The sequence below is a fragment of the Schistocerca gregaria genome, unplaced genomic scaffold (assembly GCF_023897955.1).
Source record: "Schistocerca gregaria isolate iqSchGreg1 unplaced genomic scaffold, iqSchGreg1.2 ptg000498l, whole genome shotgun sequence".
NCBI lineage: Eukaryota > Metazoa > Arthropoda > Insecta > Orthoptera > Acrididae > Schistocerca > Schistocerca gregaria.
Window position 1 is genome coordinate 37501 of NW_026061903.1, and position 5000 is coordinate 42500.

Below are 5000 nucleotides of genomic sequence, written 5' to 3' on the forward strand. Positions count from 1 at the left end.
ACCACATACATAGATGATACATACTGTAAACTGGGGAGGACAGTGTGAACCGCACTCGACCCAGTCACCCTATCTCACAGTCCACTCTGTGTGTAACAAAGCGAAAGCACCAAAGCACTATCGTTCAACAACATCCATTTTATCCTCGCTGCCACAGGACACTATCCAAAGAACGACAAGAGGAACGTCACGTCCACTAATAAGACAGAATGTCTCACACCACCCGCAAACAACGCAGCTCAAATCAGCCAGCAACACCCACAGTGGTCCACCCAGTATCAACACAGGACGCAACGCCACGCCACAACACAAAAGGTACAAGTAATAAAATACCCTTTGGCCACACTCCTTATAAAGGCATCGAACCAACCCACCACCTGACACCAGCCAAACGTACATCCTGATTTGACACATCTCTGGCAACCTAACCCACGTTGGCCCTTAACCTAACCCACGTTGGCCCTTAACCTAACCCACGTTGGCCCTTAACCTAACCCACGTTGGCCCTTAACCTAACCCACGTTGGCCCTTAACCTAACCCACGTTGGCCCTTAACCTAACCCACGTTGGCCCTTAACCTAACCCACGTTGGCCCTTAACCTAACCCACGTTGGCCCTTAACCTAACCCACGTTGGCCCTTAACCTAACCCACGTTGGCCCTTAACCTAACCCACGTTGGCCCTTAACCTAACCCACGTTGGCCCTTAACCTAACCCACGTTGGCCCTTAACCTAACCCACGTTGGCCCTTAACCTAACCCACGTTGGCCCCTTAACCTAACCCACGTTGGCCCTTAACCTAACCCACGTTGGCCCCTTAACCTAACCCACGTTGGCACCTTAACCCAAGTTACGCTGCACCTTAACCCAAGTTACGCTGCACCTTAACCCAAGTTACGCTGCACCTTAACCCAAGTTACGCTGCACCTTAACCCAAGTTACGCTGCACCTTAACCCAAGTTACGCTGCACCTTAACCCAAGTTACGCTGCACCTTAACCCAAGTTACGCTGCACCTTAACCCAAGTTACGCTGCACCTTAACCCAAGTTACGCTGCACCTTAACCCAAGTTACGCTGCACCTTAACCCAAGTTACGCTGCACCTTAACCCAAGTTACGCTGCACCTTAACCCAAGTTACGCTGCACCTTAACCCAAGTTACGCTGCACCTTAACCCAAGTTACGCTGCACCTTAACCCAAGTTACGCTGCACCTTAACCCAAGTTACGCTGCACCTTAACCCAAGTTACGCTGCACCTTAACCCAAGTTACGCTGCACCTTAACCCAAGTTACGCTGCACCTTAACCCAAGTTACGCTGCACCTTAACCCAAGTTACGCTGCACCTTAACCCAAGTTACGCTGCACCTTAACCCAAGTTACGCTGCACCTAACCCAAGTTACGCTGCACCTTAACCTAACTTACGCTGCACCTTAACCTAACTTACGCTGCACCTTAACCTAACTTACGCTGCACCTTAACCTAACTTACGCTGCACCTTAACCTAACTTACGCTGCACCTTAACCTAACTTACACTGCACCTTAACTGTCACATGTAACGTCACAGGAATGTAGCTTTGCCTAACAGCAACCCTCTGAACATAGTTCACTGCTTGGATCCTCTGGTGTCATGTGTATTTCTTGATGCCATGGTGCGTAACCCTCACATAAAGGTCTTTCGAGTGTTGCGTACTTTCTACACAGTCCCGCTAACCACTGGAAGGGTGTACCGCTACAGAACGAATATCGCCCTCCCCTCCTGCCCTTCCAAGCTGGTCGGTCAGGCGTTTGTTTGTGAAATGAGCCTTGCAGCTGTTCAGTTGCATTCGGTTGTCGATGCAGTCAGTGTACGTTGTGGTACGGCCTGTGTGGACTGTCCGCTGATGTACGCGTAACCCACACTGATCATCCGTCGTTACGTACTGAGTGACATAATGTGGCACATGCTTGACCGTACACCGGCTGCGCCCTACAATGGCGAATCATAAGGGCCATATGTTGTGCACGATGCTACTTGTCTCGTCTCCCCATTACAGCGAGATTGCACTGTTGTACGCCGTACAGACATGTGGTAGGTAGGTACGGACGAAAGTATTGCATGTTGGCCCCCCCCCCCCCCCCCCTCCTCCCTCTGCCGGGAATCAGGCGTGAGCCGTCTGTTGATGTAGCGACGAGGGTTTTCCTATTTAATCGTATTGCCCCACACAACATGATAGCACGGTGGACCGCGTTCCACATCTGCGACATGCTACAGAGGCCGGTTGACAGTCGACCGCGCAAGGGACATTGCACACGTGCGCGGACCATCTTCCACGTGTTCTCTCGTGTACATGCCGCAGTGTGTATGTGGGCTGATGTAGCGTGTCGTGACACATAACATGCAGGCATGCCAGAATCGTAGATTTCGCAAATGTAGATTGACGTATACGTTTGCTGCCAAAGATCCGCAAATGAACTGGAAATCAGTTGTTGAGCGGTTGTTCGCGCTGCAGGTGCATCGGTGATAGCGACGATCGGTACATCTATGAACCGGTTGTTTCGGCGGTACCCGCCATGCCCCCGAACCTGAGTTGGCCATGTGGGTATGAAGCGATACGAGGCTGTGCTTGGCGGGACAGTCCCCGGCCGGTGAGGGGGGGCCGCCCGGCGTGCTGGCCGCGCGCTGCGTGAGCGCACGCACTACAGCCGGCTGGTGGGGGGCGCCCAGTGGCAGGAGCGCCGGCCGACGGGCCCGGCTGGCGTCCCAGCTATGCGCCGGCGCACCCTGCGCGCGGCGCCAGGCGGCCAAAGTGGGTTCTGCCGAGCCCGGTGCGAAGCGCGGTGGACATCTGCAGTGTGCTGGTCCGATTGCGGACTGTGTGCGTTGAGGATGCGCCGCCGCCCGGCACTCGGCGTCGCGACGCCGTCTGCTGCTCGGTCGCCCCCAGCGGTTCTCGCAGGTGGTTTGTATCGCAGCTCTGCGGACGTGTTGGCGCGTGCGCTGTGCTGGGAGAGTTCGCTTCTGCACCCAAGTGGGGCTTTGCCCTTCTGTGGCGCTGGCGTTGGAGCTGCCGGTCACCGTAGGTGGCGCGTGTTGTTTCCCGCCGGCAATGCCACGACAGCACGCTCCCGGGCCTCTGTCGGCAGCGGCAAGCTCAGTTGGGAGCACGGGTGTTCGCACTGAAAGCGTCTACTCGCCCATCTCCGGGCGATTGCGCCTCTCTCGAACCCGACCAAGTACTTAGGACGGCGCTGCGCGCCGCCGGGACCTGAGAGGGTTTCGAGGTGTATCGTGCAGGGGAGCTCAGCCTCCTCCTGTTTGCAGAATAATTGAGCGGACGCTTGCGTGTTCGCGCGGGCCCTCGGGACACACTCCCGGGCGGCCGGCTGCTCAGCTCTCGTTGACGCAGCTCCCTGGTTGATCCTGCCAGTAGTCATATGCTTGTCTCAAAGATTAAGCCATGCATGTCTCAGTACAAGCCGCATTAAGGTGAAACCGCGAATGGCTCATTAAATCAGTTATGGTTCCTTAGATCGTACCCACGTTACTTGGATAACTGTGGTAATTCTAGAGCTAATACATGCAAACAGAGTCCCGACCAGAGATGGAAGGGACGCTTTTATTAGATCAAAACCAATCGGATTGGCTCGTCTGGTCCGTTTGCCTTGGTGACTCTGAATAACTTTGGGCTGATCGCACGGTCCTCGTACCGGCGACGCATCTTTCAAATGTCTGCCTTATCAACTGTCGATGGTAGGTTCTGCGCCTACCATGGTTGTAACGGGTAACGGGGAATCAGGGTTCGATTCCGGAGAGGGAGCCTGAGAAACGGCTACCACATCCAAGGAAGGCAGCAGGCGCGCAAATTACCCACTCCCGGCACGGGGAGGTAGTGACGAAAAATAACGATACGGGACTCATCCGAGGCCCCGTAATCGGAATGAGTACACTTTAAATCCTTTAACGAGTATCTATTGGAGGGCAAGTCTGGTGCCAGCAGCCGCGGTAATTCCAGCTCCAATAGCGTATATTAAAGTTGTTGCGGTTAAAAAGCTCGTAGTTGGATTTGTGTCCCACGCTGTTGGTTCACCGCCCGTCGGTGTTTAACTGGCATGTATCGTGGGACGTCCTGCCGGTGGGGCGAGCCGAAGGCGTGCTTGCGCGTCCCGAGGCGGACCCCGTTGAAATCCTACCAGGGTGCTCTTAGTTGAGTGTCTCGGTGGGCCGGCACGTTTACTTTGAACAAATTAGAGTGCTTAAAGCAGGCAAGCCCGCCTGAATACTGTGTGCATGGAATAATGGAATAGGACCTCGGTTCTATTTTGTTGGTTTTCGGAACCCGAGGTAATGATTAATAGGGACAGGCGGGGGCATTCGTATTGCGACGTTAGAGGTGAAATTCTTGGATCGTCCGCAAGACGAACAGAAGCGAAAGCATTTGCCAAGTATGTTTTCATTAATCAAGAACGAAAGTTAGAGGTTCGAAGGCGATCAGATACCGCCCTAGTTCTAACCATAAACGATGCCAGCCAGCGATCCGCCGCAGTTCCTCCGATGACTCGGCGGGCAGCCTCCGGGAAACCAAAGCTTTTGGGTTCCGGGGGAAGTATGGTTGCAAAGCTGAAACTTAAAGGAATTGACGGAAGGGCACCACCAGGAGTGGAGCCTGCGGCTTAATTTGACTCAACACGGGAAACCTCACCAGGCCCGGACACCGGAAGGATTGACAGATTGATAGCTCTTTCTTGATTCGGTGGGTGGTGGTGCATGGCCGTTCTTAGTTGGTGGAGCGATTTGTCTGGTTAATTCCGATAACGAACGAGACTCTAGCCTGCTAACTAGTCGCGTGACATCCTTCGTGCTGTCAGCGATTACTTTTCTTCTTAGAGGGACAGGCGGCTTCTAGCCGCACGAGATTGAGCAATAACAGGTCTGTGATGCCCTTAGATGTTCTGGGCCGCACGCGCGCTACACTGAAGGAATCAGCGTGTCTTCCTAGGCCGAAAGGTCGGGGTAACC

General features: G+C 54.2%; 1 non-coding gene across 1 annotated transcript in view; it reads left to right on the top strand.

Moving 5' to 3' along the window:
* The first annotated feature begins 3391 nt into the window (after positions 1 to 3391).
* Positions 3392 to 5000, top strand: part of LOC126313699 (small subunit ribosomal RNA) — a 1894-nt gene continuing 285 nt past the window's right edge. The window contains exon 1 of the ribosomal RNA XR_007555323.1: positions 3392 to 5000. This exon is cut by the window's right edge and continues 285 nt beyond it. This is a non-coding gene — a ribosomal RNA (small subunit ribosomal RNA).